The following is a 25,579-nucleotide window of genomic DNA, read 5'->3' on the forward strand; positions in this document are numbered from 1 at the left end:
GGAGCTGTGAGAACAAAGAAGAGAAAGGGAAATCTCTCCCAGCAGCCTCAGAAGCAGCGGATTAAAGCTCCACAATCAACTTGATGTACCCTGCATCTGTGGAATACATGAATAGACAACGAATCATCCCAAATTAAGGAGCCCTGTGGATGAAAGGCTCTTGGTGCTGCAGCCAGGAATCAGTGCTGTGCCTCTGAGGTGGGAGAGCCAACTTCAGGACACTGGTCCACAAGAGGCCTCCCAGCTGCACATAATGTCAAACAGCGAAAATCTCCCAGAGATCTCCATCTCAACGCCAGCACCCAGCTTCACTCAACGACCAGCAAGCTACAGTGCTGGACATCCTATGCCAAACAACTAGCAAGACAGGAACACAACCCCACCCATTAGCAGAGAGGCTGCCCAAAATCATAATAAGTCTACAGACACCCCAAAACACACCACCAGACGTGGACCTGCCCACCAGAAAGACAAGATCCAGCCTCATCCACCAGAACACAGGCACTAGTCCCCTCCACCAGGAAGCCTACACAACCCACTGAACCAACCTTAGCCACTGGGGACAGACACAAAAAATAACAGGAACTACGAACCTTCAGCCTGCAAAAAGGAGACCCCAAACACAGTAAGATAAGCAAAATGAAAAGACAGAAAAACACACAGCAGATGAAGGAGCAAGATAAAAACCCATGAGACCTAACAAATGAAGAGGAAATAGGCAGTCTACCTGAAAAAGAATTCAGAATAATGATAGTAAAGATGATCCAAAATCTTGGAAATAGAATAGACAAAATGCAAGAATCAGTTAACAAGGACCTAGAAGAACTAAAGATGAAACAAACAATGATGAACACAATAAATGAAATGAAAAATACTCTAGATGGGATCAATAGCAGAATAACTGAGGCAGAAGAACGGATAAGTGACCTGGAAGATAAAATAGTGGAAATAACTACTGCAGAGCAGAATAAAGAAAAAAGAATGAAAAGAACTGAGGACAGTCTCAGAGACCTCTGGGACAACATTAAACGCACCAACATTCGAATTATAGGGGTTCCAGAAGAAGAAGAGAAAAAGAAAGGGACTGAGAAAATATTTGAAGAGATTATAGTTGAAAACTTCCCTAATAAGGGAAAGGAAATAGTTAATCAAGTCCAGGAAGCACAGAGAGTCCCATACAGGATAAATCCAAGGAGAAATATGCCAAGACACATATTAATCAAACTGTCAAAAATTAAATACAAAGAAAACATATTAAAAGCAGCAAGGGAAAAACAACAAATAACACACAAGGGAATCCCCATAAGGTTAACAGCTGATGTTTCAGCAGAAACTCTGCAAGCCAGAAGGGAGTGGCAGGACATATTGAAAGTGTTGAAGGAGAAAAACCTGCAACCAAGATTACTCTACCCAGCAAGGATCTCATTCAGATTTGATGGAGAAATTAAAACCTTTACAGACAAGCAAAAGCTGAGAGAGTTCAGCACCACCAAACCAGCTCTACAACAACTGCTAAAGGAACTTCTCTAGGCAAGAAACACAAAAGAAGGAAAAGACCTACAATAACGAACCCAAAACAATTAAGAAAATGGGAATGGGAACACACATATCGATAATTACCTTAAATGTAAATGGACTAAATGCTCCCACCAAAAGACACAGATTGGCTGAATGGATACAAAAACAAGACGCATATATTTGCTGTCTACAAGAGACCCACTTCAGACGTAGAGACACATACAGACTGAAAGTAAGGGGATGGAAAAAGGTATTTCATGCAAATGGAAACCAAAAGAAAGCTGGAGTAGCAATTCTCATATCAGACAAAATAGACTTTAAAACAAAGACTATTAGAAGAGACAAAGAAGGACACTACATAATGATCAAGGGATCGATCCAAGAAGAAGATATAACAATTGTAAATATTTATGCACCCAACATAGGAGCACCTCAATACATAAGGCAAATACTGACAGCCATAAAAGGGGAAATCAACACTAACACATTCATAGTAGGGGACTTTAACACCCCACTTTCACCAATGGACAGATCATCCAAAATGAAAATAAATAAGGAAACACAAGCTTTAAATGATACATTAAACGAGATGGACTTAATTGATATTTATAGGACATTCCATCCAAAAACAACAGAATACACATTTTTCTCAAGTGCTCGTGGAACATTCTCCAGGATAGATCATATCTTGGGTCACAAATCAAGCCTTGGTAAATTTAAGAAAATTGAAATTGTATCAAGTATCTTTTCCGACCACAACGCTATGAGACTCGATATCAATTACAGGAAAAGATCTGTAAAAAAATACAAACACATGGAGGCTAAACAATACACTACTTAATAACGAAGTGATCACTGAAGAAATCAAAGAGGAAATCAAAAAATACCTAGAAACAAATGACAATGGAGACACGATGACTCAAAATCTATGGGATGCAGCAAAAGCAGTTCTAAGAGGGAAGTTTATAGCAATACAATCCTACCTTAAGAAACAGGAAACATCTCGAATAAACAACCTAACCTTGCACCTAAAGCAATTAGAGAAAGAAGAACAAAAAACCCCCAAAGTTAGCAGAAGGAAAGAAATCATAAAAATCAGATCAGAAATAAATGAAAAAGAAATGAAGGAAATGATAGCAAAGATCAATAAAACTAAAAGCTGGTTCTTTGAAAGGATAAACGAAATTGATAAGCCATTAGCCAGACTCACCAAGAAAAAAAGGGAGAAGACTCAAATCAATAGAATTAGAAATGAAAAAGGAGAAGTAACAACTGACACTGCAGAAATACAAAAGATCATGAGAGATTACTACAAGCAACTCTATGCCAATAAAATGGACAACCAGGAAGAAATGGACAAATTCTTAGAAAGGCACAACCTGCCAAGACTGAATCAGGAAGAAATAGAAAATATGAACAGACCAATCACAAGCACTGAAATTGAAACTGTGATTAAAAATCTTCCAACAAGCAAAAGCCCAGGACCAGATGGCTTCACAGGCGAATTCTATCAAACATTTAGAGAAGAGCTATCACCTATCCTTCTCAGACTCTTCCAAAATATAGCAGAGGGAGGAACACTCCCCAACTCATTCTACGAGGCCACCATCACCCTGATACCAAAACCAGACAAGGATGTCACAAAGAAAGAAAACTACAGGCCAATATCACTGATGAACATAGATGCAAAGATCCTCAACAAAATACTAGCAGACAGAATCCAACAGCACATTAAACGGATCATACACCATGATCAAGTGGGGTTTATTCCAGGTATGCAAGGATTCTTCAATATATGCAAATCAATCAACGTGATACACCATATTAACAAATTGAAGGGGAAAAACCATATGATCATCTCAATAGATGTAGAGAAAGCTTTTGACAAAATTCAACACCCATTTATGATAAAAACCCTGCAGAAAGTAGGCATAGAGGGAACTTTCCTCAACATAATAAAGGCTATATATGACAAACCCACAGCCAACATCGTCCTCAATGGTGAAAAACTGAAAGCATTTCCACTAAGATCAGGAACAAGACAAGGTTGCCCACTCTCACCACTCTTATTCAACATAGTTTTGGAAGTTTTAGCCACAGCAATCAGAGAGAAAAGGAAATAAAAGGAATCCAAATCGGAAAAGAAGAAGTAAAGCTGTCACTGTTTGCAGATGACATGATACTATACATAGAGAATCCTAAAGATGCTACCAGAAAACTACTAGAGCTAATCAATGAATTTGGTAAAGTAGCAGGATACAAAATTAATGCACAGAAATCTCTGGCATTCCTATACACTAAGGATGAAAAATCTGAAAGTGAAATCAAGAAAACACTCCCATTTACCATTGCAACAAAAAGAATAAAATATCTAGGAATAAACCTACCTAAGGAGACAAAAGACCTGTATGCAGAAAATTGTAAGACACTGATGAAAGGAATTAAAGATGATACAAATAGATGGAGAGATATACCATGTTCTTGGATTGGAAGAATCAACATTGTGAAAATGACTCTACTACCCAAAGCAATCTACAGATTCAATGCATTCCCTATCAAACTACCACTGGCATTTTTCACAGAACTAGAACAAAAAATTTCACAATTTGTATGGAAACACAAAAGACCCCGAATAGCCAAAGCAATCTTGAGAACGAAAAACGGAGCTGGAGGAATCAGGCTTCCTGACTTCAGACTATACTAAAAGCTACAGTAATCAAGACAGTATGGTACTGGCACAAAAACAGAAATATAGATCAATGGAACAGGATAGAAAGCCCAGAGATAAACCCACGCACATATGGTCACCTTATCTTTGACAAAGGAGGCAGGAATGTACAGTGGAGAAAGGACAGCCTATTCAATAAGTGCTGGGTAAACTGGACAGCTACATGTCAAAGTATGAGATTAGATCACTCCCTAACACCATACACAAAAATAAGCTCAAAATGGATTAAAGACCTAAATGTAAGGCCAGAAACTATCAAACTCTTAGAGGAAAACATAGGCAGGACAGTCTATGACATAAATCACAGCAAGGTCCTTTTTGATCCACCTCCTAGAGAAATGGAAATAAAAACAAAAGTAAACAAATGGGACCTAATGAAACTTAAAAGCTTTTGCGCAGCAAAGGAAACCATAAAGAAGACCAAAAGACAACCCTCAGAATGGGAGAAAATATTTGCAAATGAAGCAACTGACAAAGGATTAATCTCCAAAATTTATAAGCAGCTCATGCAGCTTAATAACAAAAAAACAAACAACCCAATCCAAAAATGGGCAGAAGACCTAAATAGACATTTCTCCAAAGAAGATACACAGACTGCCAACAAACACATGAAAGAATGCTCAACATCACTAATCATTAGAGAAATGCAAATCACAACTACAATGAGATATCATCTTACACCAGTCAGAATGGCCATCATCAAAAAATCTACAAACAATAAATGCTGGAGAGGGTGTGGAGAAAAGGGAACCCTCTTACACTGTTGGTGGGAATGTAAATTGATACAGCCACTGTGGAGAACAGTATGGAGGTTCCTTAAAAAGCTACAAATAGAACTACCATATGACCCAGCAATCCCACTACGGGGCATATACCCTGAGAAAACCATAATTCAACAAGAGTCATGTACCAAAATGTTCATTGCAGCTCTATTTACAATAGCCCAGAGATGGAAACAACCTAAGTGTCCATCATCGGATGAATGGATAAAGAAGATATGGCACATATATACAATGGAATATTACTCAGCCATAAAAAGAAACGAAATTGAGCTATTTGTAATGAGGTGGATAGACCTAGAGTCTGTCATACAGAGTGAAGTAAGTCAGAAAGAGAGAGACAAATACCGTATGCTAACACATATATATGGAATTTAAGAAAAAAAAATGTCATGAAAAACCTAGGGGTGAAACAGGAATAAAGACACAGACTTACTAGAGAATGGACTTGAGGCTATGGGGAGGGGGAAGGGTAAACGGTGACAAAGCTAGAAAGAGGCATGGACATATATACACTACCAAACGTAAGGTAGATAGCTAGTGGGAAGCAGCCACATAGCACAGGGAGATCAGCTCGGTGCTTTGTGACCGCCTGGAGCGGTGGGATAGGGAGGGTGGGAGGGAGGGAGACGCAAGCGGGAAGAGATATGGGAACATATGTGTATATATAACTGATTCATTTTGTTGTGAAGCTGAAACTAACATACCATTGTAAAGCAATTATACTCCAATAAAGATGTTAAAAAAATAATTTGTTCCTTTTTGTTGCTCGGTAGTATTCTATCATCAGATTTTATCACAATTTGTTTCAACATTCATCCACTGAAAGACATTTGAGTAGTTGCCAGTTTTTGGCTATTATAAATAAAACTGCTATGAACACTTATGTGTAAGTTTCTGTGGGAACTTAGTTAATTTTTTGTTTCTTTTGGATAAATGCTCAAGAGTACAATTACTGCGTTGTAGGGTGAATCTACTTTTAGGATTAAAAGAGACTGTCAAGCTGTTGATCAGAGTGGCTAAACCATTTTATTTTCCCACCAGTGATGTGATATAATTTTTCTATGTACTCGCCAGCATTTGATGTTGTCACTATACTTTAATTTTAGTTACTCTCTGACATCTCATTATGGTCTTAATTTGTATTTCCCTAATGGCTAATGATGCTGAGCATCTTTTCATGTGCTCCTTTGCCGTGTGTATATTCTATTCCATGAAATGTCTGTTCCTGTCTTCTGCCTATTTTCTAGTTGGATTTTTTTAAGTTGTTTGGAGAGTTCTTTGTATATTATAGATACAAGTCATTTGTCTCATATGGGATTTTCAAATATGTTTTCCTACTGTGTAATTTGAATTTTCATCCACTTAAAAGGATCTTCTATGAAGCATTTTTAACTCATTTTCATGAGATCCAATTTATCAGTTTTTGCCTTTATTGATCATACTTTTGGTGTCAAGTCTAAGAATTATTCCCCTTGTTCTAGATGCCAAACATTTTCTCCTATTTTTTTTCTAAAAATGCCCTGCTTTTACATTTAAGATTATGATCCACTTTGATTTAATTTTTGTGTAAGGTGTGGAGGTTAAGGTTCATTTTTTGTTTGTTTTTGTCGAGGGATGTCCAACTGTTTCAGTACCATTTTTTGAAAAGTCTATTCTTCCTTGATAGCTTTTGCACTGCTGTCAAAAACAAGTTATATGTATTTATGTCAGTCTATTTCTGGGTTCTCTATTCCATTCCATTGATCTATGTATCTACCCTCCATCATTACTGCAAAATCTTGAAATTGGGTAGATTAATTCCTCCCATTTTCATCTTCCTTTACAAGTTGTTTTAGCTATTCTTCAGCCTCTTCTTACCATATAAATCTTAGAATAAGCTTGTCTATATCCACAGAAACCTTGAGGGCATTTTAAGAGTAATTGTGTTAAGCCTCTTAACTTGGGGAGAATTGACATCTTTACCATGTTGTGTTTTCTAATCCATGAACAAGGTATGTCTCCCTATTTGTTTGGGACTTAAAAATTTTTCTTCATCAGCATTTTGTAATTTTCAGTATAGAGGTCCTATAAATGTCTTATTGGGCTTATATTTAGGTATTTATTTAGGTCAGTTGTAAATGGCATCACATATTTTTATTTAAGCTTCTACACATTTGTTATTAATATATAATTTGATAAAATTGTGGTGATCTTGTACTCTAAATCATTTACAAACTAATATTATTTCTCAAGCTTTTTGTGGATTCCTTGGTATTTTCTCCATTTAGATTATCATCTCATCTTCAGATACAGACAGTTTTACTTTTCCTTATTCAGTATAATAGGATATATTACTATTCAACATTCAGTAGGATATGTTCCTTTCTATGCAACGTAGTAGGAATAGTCCTTTTATCTTTTAAATAAACTTTTTAAAAATTTAACTTTTAAATTTATGTATTTATTTATTTTTGCTTTATTTTCTTACTAGACCCTCCAGTGATATATTTAATAAAAGTGGTGAGAGCAGATATTGGTGCCTTGTTTCTGATCTTACAGAGAAAGCATCCAGTCTTCCACAGTTAAATATCAGGTCGGTATAGGTTGTTTGTAGATCATCTTTATGAGTTTCAGTATGCTCCTTTTCTATTCCTAGTTTGCTTGGAGTTTTTTTTTCTTCTTTTTTTAAAATCATGAATGGGATTGGATTTTGTCAAATGCTTTCTCTGCATTAATGGATAGGATCACATGACTTTTCCCCCTTAATCTATTGGATATGGTGGATTACACTGTTTAATTTTCAAATATTTAACCAACTTTGCATAACTGGAATAAAACCCACTTGGTCATGGTATATTATTCTTTTCATATATTTCTGGATTTAATTTGCTAATATTTGGCTGAGGGTTTTTCAGCCAATTTCATAAAAAATATTGGTCTGTAGGTTTCTTCTTTCTATACTATCCCTGTCTGGTTTTGGTATCAAGGTAATACTGGCTTCATAAAATTAATTAGAAACTGTTCCCTCTACTTCTATTTCTTATCAAATCATGTAAAATTGGTGTTAATTCTTTAAGTCTTGGGTAAAAGTGAAACATCTAAGCCTGAACATTTCTTTTGGGAGTTTTTAAATGAAAAACCAGTGTTTCTAATGGTTACAGGAAAATTGAGATTATCTATTTCATCTTGGCTGAGTTTTGGGTGTAGAAACATTAGCCCATTTCATCTACATTTTTGAATTTATAGTGTAGACTTGTTCATAGTAACTTGTCCCTCATTAACCTGCAGGATATGTCATGGTATCCCTGGTTGCATTTCTGATATCTGTGATTTGTGCCATCTCTCTGTTTATCTTTATCAGTCTTGCTAGATCTTTATTGGTTAGATTGCTTATTTCAAAGAACCAGCCTTTTGTTTCATTGATTTCCCCCCCTATTTTCCTGTTTTCAGTTTCATGGATTTCTGTTTCATCTTTATTATTTCCTTCTTTCTGCTTGTTTAGTGTTTTTTCCTCTTCCTTTTTTACTATTTTAATATAGAAAATTAGATTATTGCTTTGAAATATTTTCTTTCCTAATTTAGTGCTATAAACTTCCCTTTCAGCATTGCTTTCACTTCATTCCACAAACTTTGATCTGTTATATCTCCATTTTCTTTTATTCTATGCATTTAAAAATTTTTTCCTTGATGCTGTCTTTTTTACCCATGAGATATTTGGAAGTGTGATGTTTAGTTTTCATGTGATTGAAGGTTTTCCTGTTGTCTTTCTCTTATTGATTTCTAGTCTGATTCCATTATGGCTAGAGAACATACTCTCTATGATTTTAATTCTTTTAAATCTGCTAATTTTTTTTATCGCCCAGTATATGGTATATGAGTGAATGTTCCATGGACACTTGAATATGTATTCTGCTCTTACTGAGTGTGTTCTTTAAATGTCAGTTATATCCTGTTGATTGATGATGTTTTCAGTTCTTCCATATCCTTGCTGATTTTTCTCTCTGGTAGTTGTATAAATTGCTGTGTTGAAGTCTCAAATAATAATTGTGGATTTAAAACTTTCTCCTTTTACCTTTTTCAGTGTTTGCCTCATGCATTTTGAAGTTCTGTTGTTTGGTGCACACACATTTAGTATCACTAGGTCATCTAGGTGGATTATTCCTGTTATCTTTATGTAATGACCCTCTTTGCCCCTAATAATTTCCTTTGCTCTGAAGTCTACTTTGTCTGATATTAATATAGCCATTCCTGCTTTTTCTGATTAATGTTCACATGATATATCATTTTCATCCTTTTACTTTGAACTACCTATATCATGATGTTTAAAGTAAGCTTCTTATAGACAGTATATAGTTGGATCATGCTTGCGATTTTTTAATCTACTCTTCCAATCTCTGTCTTTGACTTGGTTATTTAGATCATTTACCGTTAATGTAATTATTGCCATGTCAAAGATTTGGTCTACCATGTTATTTTTTGTTTTGTCTTTTACCTTAGTTTCTCAATCCTGTGTTTCCCTTATTTTGCCTTCTTGTGGGTTACTTAAACATTTTTTAATAAGTCCATTTTAATTTAATTCATTTATAATCATTTGTGTATACTGTTTGTATAGTTTTCTTAGTGGTTGTTTTTGGCATTACAGTATACATATGTAACTTATCATAGCCTACTGGAATCAGCGTTTCATTACTTCAAGTGAAGTTTCAAAATTTTACTTCCATTTAGGTCTCTTAATATTCCCCAGTTTTAAAGTATGATTTTCTGTAGTATTTCCTTTCTCTACATTGAGAACCCCATCAGATGGTGTCATCATTTTTGCTTTGACCATCATATAGAATTTAAGAAACTCATGAGGCTAATGATAGTCTCTTATATTTACCCCATTTGTTTTCACCCATTCCATTGTTCCCCTTTTCTTTCTGAAGTTCCCAGTCTTCTGTTATTGTTTATGTTTTCATAACAGTAGGTGATATTTTGGATTTCCAGTGCAACTGGATATGAGTTTCAGGAAACACTGAGCCTGGCTCACTTAATGCTACTGAGTTGGAGGGTTTGTATACGTTGGGCCTGTTGGCACAGCAGATGCTAGCAGATTAGACTAATGTTGATGGGACTAGTGCCACAGGAGGATGGGTTCCCATTCAGGCTATGCTGCTGCTACAGTAGATCAAGTCCCCCTCTACCCCAAGTGTGGGGCAGTGACCTGCTGCTGTCACTGCTTTGTATTAGGCTCCTTTTGCCTCAGGTGTGTGGTGGGATCCCTTGGAAGCTGCTGCTGCTACTGCTGTCAATCACAAGCTTAAATTCATTTCAGAAATACTTAAGTATAAATATATAGCCTGGCTCTTGTAGGACCTCTGTTTTTTTTTTTTATTGCTTTCATACAAATTATCCCAATTTAGTGACTCAAAACAACATAAATTTATTGCCTTACAAGTCTGACATTGGTCTCAATTAAGTAAAAGTGTTGGCAGGATCAACAGATGAATGGATAAAGATGTGGCACATATATACAATGGAATATTACTCAGCCATAAAAAGAAATGAAATTGACTTATTTGTAGTGAGGTGGATTGACCTAGAGACTGTCATACAGAGTGAAGTAAGTCAGAAAGACAAAAACAAATACCATATGCTAACACATATATATGGAATCTAAAAAAACAAGAAAAAATGGTTATGAAGAACCTAGGGGCAGGGCAGGAATAAAGACGCAGCCATAGAGAGTGGACTTGAGGACACAGGGACGGGGAAGGGTAATCTGGGATGAAGTGAGAGAGTGGCATGGACATATATACACTACCAAATGTAAAATAGCTAGCTAGTGGGAAGCAGCCACAAAGCACAGAGAGACCAGCTCTGTGCTTTGTGTCCACCTAGATGTGTGGGATAGGGAAGGGAGGGTGGTAGGCAGATGCAAGAGGGAGGAGATATGGGGATATATGTATATGTATAGCTGATTCACTTTGTTATGAAGCAGAAACTAACACGCCATTGTAAAGCAATTATACTCCAATAAAGATGGTTAAAAAAGAAAAAAAAGTGTTGGCAGAGCTACATTCTTTTCTGGAGGCTCTTAGGGGTGTTTCTGTTCCCTGGACTTTATCCGCTTCCAGCGGTCACTTGTAGTCCTTGACTCAGAGTCCCCTTTCTCCACCTACAAACCCCAAAATGTTGCATCTCTCTGATTCTGCTTCTATTAGGACATCTCTCTCTTTCTCTTTCTACAGTTGGGAATGGTTTTCTGCTTTTAAGGACTCATGCAATTAGATTTGTTCCATGAGGTAATCCAGGATAATCTTTCTATCTCAAGGCCTATAACTTCAGTCATATCTGCAAAGTCCTCTTTACCATGTAAGGTAACATATTATTAGGTTCTAGGGATTAGGGTGAGGGCATTTTTAGGAGCCAATATGCTGCCTACCACACCCTTAACAAGTGACCTTGAGCAAATTACTGAGACTTTAAAGCCTTACTTTCCTCAAACATAAAATGGAAAGAAAGATAACTAGGTAATATCATGAAAGTGAAACAGTATATATGAAATCAACTAATTCAAAAAATAAGATTTCTTCTTTTTCTTTATGATTGGCATGATTCTCAGAGTTCAGTTACTTGAAGAGTTACTTTTTTTTAAACAGAACTAAGGAATTTCAGGGTTCAGGTGCTGTAAGATTGTCTGAATTATCTGAGTAACAATTAGCTAAGCACAGGTGTAAAGCATTTGATTTACTCCCTGGTGTCCTTTATCTTCTCATCCCACTAAATCCATATCCCTTGTCTAGCTCCAGCCAGTAGAGTCAGAGCTTGTTTTACTGTTTAACTAAAGTTCAATTTAAATTTGCTCTACCTCTCCAGATTCTCAGCCCTGGTTGCATATTATAATCACCTGGGGAGATTTCAAGACCTACTTGATGCCAGAGTTTTACCTATCATGGATATTTGAGGAGGGACCTGGAATGAAATGCTCTAGCTTATGGTTTTGGGAGCCAAATCATAGTCTACACTGAGCCAAATCATTTGCGAGATCAGCTCTAAAAAGCAATTTATCTGTGGTGACTGATGCTCTTCCTTTGTCAGTATGCTTGTCCCTCTTTGGGGGAAAAGAAGAAGGGGAAAAAAACCCCAGCGGTTGGGCTCCCTGAATTATAACCTGATGCTGTGGAATTAGTGTTGGCTCAGAGCGCACATCTTCGGATCCCCATTCTCTCTCCTGCTTCCTTGCATGAGCTTATATCCTTGGGCAGTTTTTCATCCACCACCCTCTTTTGCTTCTAATCTTAGCAAGTAAAGTCTCTCCTTAATGAAACAGCATTTCATGAGACTTACTGGGAGCATAGGTCTGTTCCAGACCTATCCTATGTTAGCTAAAGCAGATATAAGTGATGTATTTTTGGCATTCATCCTTGTGGGTTGGAGAGAGAAGACAGAATTTTATCCTTTAGGTGTCATATGACTGGGCAAATGGGCTCATTCCCTCTACTGCCTACCATGTAAAATACTGAGGGTATTACCTCTAGAAGGTATCTTCTAGGTATCAAAATAGCTCAGATAAGTCATATTTCTCAGTAAAAGGTGACAAAACTATGGCTTAGGTGGTGAATTTTCCATGTCAATTTGTCTGGGCCACCATGCCCAGTTATTTGGTCAAATATTATTCTGGATATTTCTGTGATGGTGTTTTTGTGTTTTTAAAAATTTTTATGTTTTATTTATTTATATTTTTGGCTGCATTGGGTCTTTGTTGCTGCACATGGGCTTTCTCTATTTGCAGCAAGCGAGGGCTACTCTTTGTTGTGGTGTGCGGGCTTCTCATTGTGGTGGCTTCTCTTGTTGCAGAGCATGGGCGCTAGGTGCACGGGCTCAGTAGCTGTGGTGCATGGGCTTAGTTGCTCTATGGCATGTGAGATCTTCCCAGACCAGGGCTCAAACCCGTGTCCCCTGCATTGGCAGGCGGATTCTTAACCACTATGCCACCAGGGTGTTTTTGGATGAAATTCATAATTAAATTTGTGGTGGACTTTGAGTAAAGCAGATTATCCTCCATAATATGCATGGGCCTCATCCAATCAGGTGAAGCTCTTAATAAAACAAAGACTGACCTCCCTGTCGCAAAAAGGAATTCTGCCAGAAGACTTACAGAAATTGAACTGCAACTCTTCCGAGTCTCTAGACAGCCTAACCTGCAGATTTTGAATTTACCAAGCCTCTATTATTGTGTGAACCAATTGTTTAAAATCTCTCTCTCTTTCTCTATCTTTATATAGATATGGATATAGATCTAGGTATCAATATCGATATCTAGATCTATATCTGTCAGTATATATGGGCACATTGTATACACATGCTGTTGGTTCTGTTTTTCTGGAGAACCTTGACTAATACAGTGGCCCATATAAATAAAAGGATGAACCCAAGTTCACCCAGGTAGAAAGTAGTACAATGAGAACTGGAACTTAAGGCCTCATGACTCATTCAGCTGTGAACACTGACCCAGAACTGGCGTCCGCACACTCTGGCCCACTGATCAGATCTCGCTTGACTCCTGGTTTTGTACATAACGTTTTGCTTGAACCCAGCTGCACTCATTCATTAACGTATTGTGCATGGCTGTTTCTGTGCTACAGCAGCAGATGGGCAGTTGCAATGGAGACGTATGGTACAGAAAATCCAAAATATTTACTATCTGACCCTTTACAAAGAAGATCTGCTGACCCCTGCTCTAGGATGCCATCTGATTTCTGATAGCACCGAGGAGAATAATTCATGCACATTGGGATAGATTGTTAATCTCATGTCCTCCTTAGGTCAAAGATCTCTTAAATGCTCACCCTTGCAATAGCTAGCTTGGGGAGCATTGTCTGAGGATGCAGAAATTTTTCTTGCCAGGTCTTTCCAATCCACACTGCTCCGTGACTATGGTTCTTAAAACCTTTTTTTTTTTTTTAATTTTTATTGGAGTATAGTTGATTTACAGTGTTGTGTTAGTGTCAGGTGTACAGCAAAGTTAATCAGTTATACATGTACATATATCCACTTTTTTTTTTTTTTTCTTTTTTCAGTACGCGGGCCTCTCACTGTTGTGGCCTTTCCCGTTGTGGAGCACAGGCTCCAGACGCGCAGGCTCAGCAGCCATGGCTCACGGGCCCAGCCGCTCCGCGGCATGTGGGATCTTCGCGGACCGGGGCACGAACCCGTGTCCCCTGCATCAGCAGGCGGACTCTCAACCACTGTGCCACCAGGGAAGCCCCACTTTTATTTTTTTTTTGGAGTCTTTTCCAAATAGCCCATTACAGAGTACTGAATGGAGTTCCCTGGGCTAATAAGAAGAGCAGGTTCTTACTAGTTATCTATTTTATGTATAGTAGTGTGTATATTTCAGTCCCAATCTCCCAATTTAGCCTCCCCGCCACAATCCCCTGGTAACCCTAAGTTTGTTTTCTACATCCGTGCCTCTACTTCTAAAACCTGTCTATTTTAACCAACTACCACTCATTGCTTACTGTCTCTGGCTTCATGTACTTGATAATAAATCTCCTTCTTGTTCTATCCTGGATGACATGTTCCAAGGACTGAGATAATATCTTATTCTACATAATTTGTCCTTGATATTGTCTATCTTGGGGTCTTCATCTATGTCCCAAAGAAGACAGTCACTCTGTCTTCTAGTACTACTATTAATACCACATTTTATGGCATGAAGTTGACCCAATGCACTGAACTATCCCTTTAGAAGCTGTATGCAACCTGTCACTGGGTTTTAGCACAGGGGTAGAACTCAGATTAGTGATCATATATAAACAAATCTACTTGACCAGAAACTTTTTGTCTCACCATTTATTACACAAGTAACTTCTGTCTTTGCATCTATGATGTAAATATTTTTAATCTCCTAAATTATCTGAAAAATTATTTAGAGCTTCCATTTCAGTAGGCATTGGAATTGCTGTGTTATGACTATTTCATTATTTTATTTCCAAGTGTTAAATTAGGCTTCAAGCTTTGGCCAAGAGTAGACAGGAAAGCGTTTCAAAGAAATGAAGAGTGGGAAAAACTTCTGATGCAAGGGAGACTTAATAAAGATTTGATTTTGAATCAATAATTTATAATAAAAGTTTGAGTTTGAATCAATAATTTATGTCATTGCAAAATAGCTCCCTGGTAAAATTCCATTCTTTGGTAATCATTGAGTACAGAAATTAACAATCAAAGTATGCAGTGACCTTCTTCATTTTCTAAAAACAAACCTATATCTAGATGAGAGGAGAATTCATCTCATAACTCAGGCTCTGGACTTACGACTCCAAGTTCTGTCTTCTTTCAACCATACCTGCTAAGTTTCTGTCTAACTTCTTGAGCATGAGGTAATGGTGTCAGCTTTCATCCCCTTCCTCAGTATATAGCTTGGTGAGTATGAGTAAGGGATCTAAAACTTGAGAACCTGGGTTCAAATCTTGACTCTAAAATTTACTTGTTGAGTACTCTTGAGCATGTTATCTGTTTTTGCCTCAGTTTTCTCATCTATAAAATAGAGATACCATTACTTCTCTCAGGGAGTTGCTATGAGGGTGAAAGAGAAAATTCATACAATGCAAGAATTTATCAGTTCTTGGAACACAATAAATACTGAAAAATAATGTTAGCCATTATCAAGGCCCCCTCATTTTATGGATAATATAGATTAGTTTATATAGGTCTAATATTTACATATGCATAAACATTTTGTACCTATGTGTGTGTATACGTTCTTCTTAGAAATTGAGCAGTCAACATTCACATCTAAAAATCTGTGCTCTGTAGATATCCTGTGTACAGACACAGTGCTATAGTTATCTATTGCTACATAATAAAGAAGTCCAAACTTAGTGGTGAAATAAACAAAAGTTTTAATATGTGCCCAGATTTTGTGGGTCAGCAATTCAAACAGTACACAGAGGAGATGGCTTGTCTCTACTCCATGACTGATGTCTGGAACCTCAGCTCATGAGGATTCGGATGGCTGGAGCTGGAATCATCTAGATAATTTTAATTCACATGTCTGGCCCTTGAAGACTGGGCCCAACAAGAACTGTTGACTGGAGTGCCTATAGATGGCTGCCCAGGTGGCTTGGACTTCTCATAACGTGGTAGTTAGGATTCAAGATAGAGTATCCCAAGAGAATGAGTGTCCAGGGTTGAAGCATTCCACGAGAATCATGCAAAAGCTGCATGACCTTTTATGACCTAGTCTTAGATGTTACATAGCATCACTTTCATTATATACTATTGCAGGCGTTGGAGACCTTTTTCCATAAAGTGTCAGACAGTCAATATTTTAGGCTTTACAAGCCATACAGTCTCTTTTGCAACTACTTAGCTCTGCTGCTGTGATGTGAAAACAGACATAAACAATACATATACTAAGGAACATGGCTGTGTTCCAATAAAGCTTCATTTATAAAAGCTGGTAGAGGCCTAGACTTGGCCCACCAGCCATAATTTACTGACCCCTGCTCTATTGTTTGAAGCCATGGAAAGCCTGCCTAAATTCAAGGGAAAACACCCACATCTGGATGCGAAGAATGGCAGTGAATCTGAGACCCTGTATTAAAACCACTACATATGGGATATTTATAAGAGGATCTGTCTGCATACCTTGTTTCTCCCATGTATGGTGGGTATGAGGTATTGGGACATCTTACATCTCTGTAAGCCTGGGTCAGGGTCAAAGTTGGAATCTGAACTCAATGACCTTGATTTCTGGAATAATCGGTAACTCTAATTATGATTTGCTTACACTCCTTACCCCAATAAATATACCACAAAAGATAGATTTCAAGTAAACAATTGCTTTATGGCAAATTTTTATCAAGTCTCCATTGACTGAATTATTCCATTTTGGTTGGAAAGCATGAGCTTTTTTCTTTCCTAAAGAGATCTGCAACTTTTCAGATGTGGCATTTCATTCTACTGAGAGGATGATGTAGGTTTTTATAAACGGAAAAAGCAGGGCAGGCTGAGTTCACTCAGATCGTACTAGTGCTTAAAGGAATAACCGAAACTGGAACACAGGCTTCCAGGTTTTCCTGTCCTGTGCTCTTTCCGGTAGGTGCCATTGTCTGCTGGGTCTGGCAGTAATAATTTCTGACCTTTACCTCTCTACGCTCTTGTGAAGTGGTTTGGGGCTTTGTTAGCTTTCTTATGAGTTTGTACTAAATTGTGTCCATAAAGTAGGCTGAATTCCTCAGGGAAGGATGATAGCTGTTACTGTGTTATTACTGCAAATGTTGTGTTGGTTACCTTTTTTTCTTTTCTTTTGTCCAGTTGTATCCTGAACTTAAAAGTTATATTATCCGAAATGAAAGATGTGCATCTGGTAGAAAAGACTAATTTAAGGGATGAAAATTCCTGATGATTGCTTCAGTCAACCCTTAATACACACTGAGCTTCATTAGTAAATAGACAACTCTCAGACCATTCCCTTGGAAGAGGTCGCACAATCAGGCTTTGTGTTGATTTCGCATTCTGTTCGGTAGAGACAGAACAAATTAGAATAATTAGCTGGTACAGGAAAGCACAAAGAACTTTCTTCTGTTTTTGTGATGCATCCCATAATAAGGGTTGAAAATGAGACTGGAGGTAAGAACGTGAAACTCAGAAGAGCAAAGGAGAGAGGATATTGTTTCTTTGAAAATATTCTTTCAGTGTTGGCCCAGAAGAAATATGAAGCTGAGGAAATTTCTTTTTAATGATGGTTTTTGTGTTGATGATGTGAGTGTGGAATTAGTAAGAATCAGGAAGCAAGCATCCTTTTCCACCAAGGACTTGGGAGCAAATGAAGCCATAAATACTCCCTGTTCTTGGAAACCCTTTTGGAGCAGTAATCAGAGAAGGGTAAAGGCAAAGCCTCAGGGCAGAGGTGTTCAGAGCAAAGGGATAGGAGGAGAACAAAAGGAGAGTGGATATGTTTAGAGCTGTCATTTTGAAATTTACCTGCTTCTGATTCAGTGCTGCTTTGCTGCTCTGTTGGTCCAGTGGAAATCCTCAAAGCAGGAGCAGCCGTATTTTAAAATAATAAGGTTAGAACAAATGACTTTAATCCAGGTCTCTTTAGCTCAAAAGCACAGAGGAGAGTGTGAGGAAAGAGTGAGGCCACAAGGAATTGTTCACTGGGTACCTTTTCCCCAAACCTCACTAACTGGGAGAAACTGACCACTGGATTATGTGCCTTGAAGGAAAGCAAATATGTTGAAAGCAAACAGTGTGGAGCTTGTTTAGAAAGCAAGCTGTATCATTTGGTCACCTGCTGATGATAATAGCATTGGCTGAGACCTGACCATTTACAATGAAGGCACTTCTGTAGGTAATAAGTTCCAGGAGGGCCCGAACTGAGTATGTCTGTTTCAGCATTTAGCATGGTCTAGCATCTGAGAGGCCGGTACATTATTGGCATATAGTAGACTTAAAAATGAATATTTGTGGATTGTCTGAATGAGTGGATGTGTGTGATTCATATCCTATTTGCAGGTCCTATGCCCTACAGTGGATTTTCAACGTCAGGTTGTGAAAGTATTTATGACGGGGATTGGCATTGTTCCCTATCTAATGGATAAAGATTACACATGAAAGGACTTTACATTGACATCCCAACAGCCTCATAGGAATTACTTAACAAAAAAATAAAATAGGATTCTGTATAATTTCTAATTTGTAAGCTGGCCAGAACACTGGTATTTCAGCCAGTCCTCTGGTAGTTCCGATGACGTCCCCATGATCACCCAGGCATAATCAGAATGGCTTTAGGATTTGGGAGCCAAAATGTTTCTCAGTATTTATGGCATTGCTAGTCCATTTAAGAAAATGGAGTATTGAAAAAATAGCTTCAGACACAATATGGCATTTTATGATTTAGCATGAAATCTGAGAAATATAGAGGTTATCGGAAGCCTGCAATGGTAAAGTTTCCTCTGCTATTGAAGTTACTGTCTTTAAACAAAGCTTCTACATCACTAATGCTATATATATATATATTTTTATGATATTCAGGTTAATTTCCTATTCTCTCTAAGGAAGTAATTGGTTGGTTGGTATGGGAGATGGTGTGGCTTCCAAAGGTGAAAAGTATTATTTTGTTGTAATTTCCAGCTACCTAAGGATGGGAGAGGCCCAGGACACTGCAGTCAGTATATTATGTGGAGCAGGTTATATTGTGGTTTATTTATGAACTTTTACATGTTTATTTTCTATGCAAGTTTGTGTGCTCCTTTTTGAGTTTTGGTAGATAAGTGTTTTGTAACTTTGGAATACTTGGAGTTTATATATATATATATATATATATATATATATATATATAAAACATATATATAAAACATATATATATATAAAACATATATATATATATATATATATATATATATATATATATAAATGTAGTAGTTAAAGCCGTGGAGAGTGTACTAGTCTACCTAGGTTCAAATTCTGGCTTTACCCTATGACTTCCCTGTGGCTTCCTCTGCTCACCTATTAAAATGGAGGATAATAAGACTGCTGTGGTGAGTTACATACTAAGTGCTATTTAAGCATTTGCTATAATGATCATGTATACTCGAAGGCAAGGAACTTGCCCCTTGATCGTCTCTGTATTCCTAGTGCTTAAGAATTCCTAGTGCTTTCCTAGTGCATTGTCTTAGGATAGAGATAGCTCAGTACAGTTCTTCTCACTATAAAGTACTGTTACGTTGAAAGTCTTTGCTTGTGTACTAATAATCTATGACATATCTGCTGAGGACAAAGAAAGGAATAGTTTTAAAACTGCAATGGATAACAAAAGATTGTATGATGTAATGCCTTTATTATGTAATTATAAAACTAACAAATGATCATGGTAGAAAATTTGAAAAACTCCTAGACAAAAGAGAGATCAACAACATTTGGAGTAACTTTCAGAGTGTAGAGCTGTCCATGAATATTAGTGCTTTCATATTTTCCAGGACTTTCAGTAGACTCTGCTTCTTAAGAGTCTATTCATGATATTTTACATGATATTTTACATGGGGACACACACACACAGAAATCTGTTAAAAGAAAAAGAAAGACATGTAAATCACTGATGTTTCAGATAGCCACATGAAATAAAGTGAGAAAGGTCAACAAGCTGAAAGGATGTGGAGTAGCATCTCCTTAATTGCTTACATAATTCTGATAATTACCTCTTTGTGGATAAAGTAATTAATGGGGAATCTAATTTAAGAAAAAGATATGAACTGCAAGCCTTCTCGAAGCCAAGTATTTCTTTCCACAAAAGGTTACTTTCCACGGCCATTCTTCCTTATTACCAGACAGGGAAAGAGTATTGTATGGCAAAGGATCTTCCTGAAGGAGGGTGCTTCCCACACTGATTGTCATAAGTGACTTCGGGATTACTGCTGCTGTATTACCAAAATCTTAAACTAGGATATTTTTGACAAATTTGGTCCTTAGTTAATTTTTAGAGCTACAAACTGTCAGATGGCTCTGAAATAACAATTGTCTGGCTATTCTTCAGGGTGATCACAATATGGAAATGACCTTGAGGTATCACTAAAAAGCAGGAAGGTGTGAGTCTTCCTTTGGTTCCAGAGTGAAATGCGAGTTGGAGTTGGAGTTGGAAAAGAGGCCCACAACCAAGTGATAGAGAAGGAAATGTGAGGTCGTTAGAGAAAAACCAGGTTGAAGTTAAGGTGAAGAGGCATGAGGAAATGGTCAACTGTTACAGTATTACAAAGATCATCAAGAAGCATATCCATGAATGTGGTTTGTATTGCAATCTGCTGAAAAAGAGACAAATATCCTGGCCTGGCCTTCATGGAGATTATATTTTATTGATTCTGATAATAGATTATTGTTGAAAAGGGCCTCCTATAAATTATAACCATGCAAAGGCAGCAAGATAATGTTTTTTCCTTTATGTATGTGTTTCTCATTCCTACTCACTTCTCTCTTAGGGGAAGAGAAAATCACAAAAAGCAAAAATGTCAATTCTCAGCTATTCATTTTCAATATAATTTTTTTCCCAAATTCCAGTGGAGGCAATAGGTTAACTGTTAAGATTTGTAAGGCTCAAAAAGCTAGATTTTTACAAAGTGTAGCCAAATTTTATTCTATAAATAATAGCTTTGCAAATAATATATGGTGATGCAAAGTTGGAAAAAGCTGGTTTTTCTTCCGTGAATGGCTTCACTGTGCTGGGAGAAGAGGCACAGAAGAAATCAAAGTAATTAAACATGCGGTGAGTTTTCCTGATAGGGGACTCTAGTGCTTTAAAATAGACTAGATAATCCTAGGGATAATCTGAGGGTAGAACAGACCAATGCCTCATTTCCAATCTGGTACCCTGGAAGAAAACAGTGTATTTTCTTTAAGGTCTTGAGAGGTTTTTCTTCTGCTTTGTTTTGGTTTTGGTTCATTTTGTAATCAACCTTATTAAGGTATCATTTACATAAAATAAAATGCAGACATTTTTAGTCAACGGCTCAGTGACTATTAATGTATACATTTGTATAACTAGCACCCCATAAAGATAGATAACAATTCTAAAACCCTAGAAAGTTTCCTCCTAGGCTTTTGCAAAAGTATCCCCATCTCCCACCCCAAGGCTACCACGGATCTGTTTTTTATCTTTAGAGATGACTTTTGCCCAGTTTACAATTTCATGTAAGTTGAATAATACAGTGGGTGCCCTTCTGATCTGGCTTCACTTGCTCAGCATATGGTTTTTGAGATTCATTCATGTTGGGATGTTTTAAACCAGGACTTTAGCCTGGGTGGCTGATGTTGTCTGAAGGCACCTATAGGTACATCTGAGTCTCTGGCATTGTCACTGTCTGTTCTTGGCTCAGTATTTTCAACTTTCTAAGAAGCACAAGGTTGAAGTAAGGAAGATCATTGTCAGTATAATGGAGGTGAAGTGGGTTCTGTTATATAATATTCTCAGCAAAAATTGACCTGCTTGGAATCATTGTGTTGATAATGGACAAGGATACTCCTCCTCCAAAAACCTTGATACTATAAAACTTCTAAAGGACGCTGTCCTAGGACTCTTTTAATTTTCATGTTTTGGGAAACATTTCTGGAGAATTCAAATGCTCGCAACCTGAAAGAAACAATTATTCACCTGAAAGCTGACTCTGCTAAAGTTGAGTTGTCTGACCTTTACATGCTGATAGAACCCAAACAGTCTTGCAAAACAATGCTCTCTTGTTGGATATAAGCATATAGATTGTTTAAGATGGACGTGTATATGCAGTAAAGTGAAAAAGCAAAGAATCTTTGAGTTTCCCTTGCTGGATTTTTTTATTTTGTCATTTAAGTTTCTATAGCATATGCTAATAATTCAGGGAAACCTCAGGTTAGTTTTAGGTCCACTCTACATAAATTATGAAGTACTCCATATCCACCTTTTTTCTACCTTCCTTCTTTTCTTCCATCTTTCCTTTCTAACTTCTTATAATCCATTATACTTAATCCTGCATTTGCTGAGGTGGCAATTAGTGTAGGAAAATACTGTGAACTTTTGCTGTTCAGAATGCATGTTGACCAAATTCTATATTGAGAAAAGGTCTGAATTTACCCAGAGTAACCCTTTCTGAGCGTCTTTGAATAAAGGGCATAGAAACTGGGCTATATATAATATCCTGACAGGTATGTAGAACTCATATCAATTGCCCTAAAGAGCTTACCTAGCGTAGATGCATATGAATGCATTTAATAATTGCTTTATTGGCAGCAGTGCCAACCTACACAGTCTGTTTGGTTTTATATCATTCTCATTACCTGCTGTTTACCACTGTATACATTGCTAATGGTGTGGTTTCTATGGCTTGTGAATTTCACGGCCAAATAATATGTAATTTATTGCACACTTCAGTGTAGAAGATGGAGACTCCATAACTTTTCCTGTGCTCTTTGCCCCTTTAGAATGTATTACACTGAGATCAGGCAAAGTAATAAATTTATTTCAAATGTGCGTGATAGCTAAACATCAATTAGGACTGATGGGCAATATTTCTGCTTCCAGCAACATAACAGTTTTTAAAGACTAAGCCATTGAACGTGGAGTTACTGAACATGGGACTCAGTTCACTGGGATCCTTCTTAGAAAACTAAAGGAAAACTTGGATTGGATTTGTGTGGTTTATTCAAGTAGTAACTAATCACCTACATCTTGGTGAACTTAATTTGTCACAATTGTTTGGTATTTTATTAACTCACTTCCCCTTCTTCCCCGACTCTCACGAGAACGGATCATGAGTATCTTAAAACATACTAAGTCGTCTTCCATCCCTGTTTATCTAACTACAAAAGCACACTTTCCTTATCCAATGTAACTTACTGTCTTTTAGAGTGGCTGGGGTTTTAATTCTCTACAAAATTAAAACCAGCAAAGAGAAACATTTTCAAGGAGCCACCACATTGTAGCGCTTTAGAAAGAAGACTTTAGAATTAAGGGCAACTATATCATTTTATAGCTAAAGCACCTGAGGCCTAAAGTAGGCAGGTAACCATCGAGGTCAGGGAAAGGGGGTGAAGATCAGGTTTCCAGAAAGAGTCTAGAGGGACTCAATCTGAGCAGGTCAAAAACTGAAAGGAGGCCACGAATGTTCTGGGAAGGCTGGCATCTGGCCTCAAGTGTGGGATTCAGATGGGGAGTGGGTCCTGGGGGAACTGAGCTTCTGCAGTAGGCAGAGAAGTCCACCTCATCTCCGGAAAGTGCCACTGACATCAGGGAGTTGAGGGGAAAGAGCAATGAGTTCCAGTCCACCTGAGAAAGCAGGCCAGTCTGATTAACTCTGAATTTAGGCTTATTTCAGATACTTCTTGAGAAAGAACTTGGACAAGAGCAAGTCCCCCGCAGCCTCTTTTAAATCCATGCCCAGTATTTTCTGGTGGAGCTGCTTAAACCCTCCAAGTGACTCCAGTATTTTAATTTCACTCTGTATTTAATTCCGACAGTTCTCTGACTGATTATTTAATGGGCAAATGAGTAGGGTCACAAAAGAGTGTGAATGTATTTTACAGGATGAGGATGGGCGGAGTGGAGCAGTCTGGAACGGGACACCAATAAAAAGGGATCTTGGTAAAGAAGAACGTCTATTAGAAATGGAGAGGAATTCGCAAGGAAATTAGTGCCCGACACCACGCCCTTCTCTCTGCATGTTTAGAAGCTAGTTTCTAATTTTATTTTCATAGGAGATGTGCCTGTGATGAATTCTCTTTTACCTCCACACCATTTACCACATGGACATATTGTGAAGTTTGTGTGAGAGAAAGCAAGTATTAGAATGTGTCTTGCAAGCAGCTATAAACACTTCCTGGAACAATCTAGGGTAGAAGGAAAAGGAAAGGAAGGTGGAAACAAAGGAGAAAGACAGCTAATGATGCTGGAGTCTCTCGCTGGGATTTGTGGTATCTCTTTTTGAAACTAAGTACAGAAAGTCAGAACTTGACTGATTGTTTCTTGATCACTGTTTGTTTTCATTTTTGCTTTTTTCTTGCTCTCTCATCAGTTATTCCAGCCAGTGCCATGTCATTTTCAGTTTCAGTAAGCATGCCTGTCTTGTTTCCATTTGCATTATTCATGCAAACGTTGATTGAACTGATGACCCCGAGTTATCAAGGAAACATTAGATACACCAGTGGATACATTTCTTAATTTTAGAAAAACATTACCGAGTGAAGGTTAAAATAACTTCTCTTCAATTTGTCATTTTAAAAAATCTTCTCCTAACATACAATACCTCATTGCCTAACAATGCCAGATAAATGAAGAATTCCTATGTATTCTTGAATGCAGGCTAGTCTGTATATTTTTTGGCAGGTATGACCGTTACCGAGGGTAACGGCCTGGTTTGCCGGCCATGTCCTGTCTCCTAGATAGTTGTAGTTTCTGTTGTCTTTCAGTTGGTCCATTGGATATCAGAGGTGAATTGATAAAACTATACTTCCCTTTACACTTAGTTTTTTGTTTTGTTTTGTTTTACTTGAAGTATAGTTGATTGACAATGTTGTGTTTCAGGTGTACAGCCAAGTGATTCCGATATATGTATTTCTTCTTCAGATCCTTTTCCATTATAGGTTATTACAAGGTATTGAATATAGTTAGTTGCCTGTGCTATACAGTAGGACCTCGTAGTCTATCTACTTTATATATACACTTACTTTGTGTGATCCACGCTGGTCAGACCACATGATTATTTTCACTTCTGATATAATTTTTTCAGGTCCAACCTCAAATCTTTGATAAGAAGATATTTTTTAGCATGTGTGTGCTCTAAATCCAACAGCAGTTATTAGAGATATGGTTTTGCATTAGGTATTCTTCACTTTTTTGTTCTTGGCCAACCAACTGAAAACTAGCGTTTATTTTCTGGTTGGTTTGCTAGATGTTTATGACTATAATAAAAGTCTTACATTTTGTCTCATATCTTAAAACACAATCTGAATTAGCAATGGGTATTGTGCTATACATAGGGCCTGTGATATAAATATTGTATCTAATTTCAAAAACATATAGCCTAGAAGGGAACACAGACACCTAAGCAGCAATTATGGCAAC

General features: G+C 37.4%; 1 pseudogene across 1 annotated transcript in view; it reads right to left on the bottom strand.

The window, feature by feature from the left end:
* Positions 1 to 24,883, bottom strand: part of LOC309978977 (ferritin light chain-like) — a 28,766-nt pseudogene extending 3,883 nt beyond the window's left edge. Inside the window, exon 1 of the transcript in view lies at positions 24,855 to 24,883. The product of the transcript in view is annotated as a ferritin light chain-like (transcript). The remainder of the gene's footprint in view (positions 1 to 24,854) is intronic.
* Positions 24,884 to 25,579: the final 696 nt, after the last annotated feature.

This window comes from Leucopleurus acutus (genome assembly GCF_964270905.1).
Source record: "Leucopleurus acutus genome assembly, contig: HAP1_SCAFFOLD_575, whole genome shotgun sequence".
NCBI classification, from domain to species: domain Eukaryota; kingdom Metazoa; phylum Chordata; class Mammalia; order Artiodactyla; family Delphinidae; genus Leucopleurus; species Leucopleurus acutus.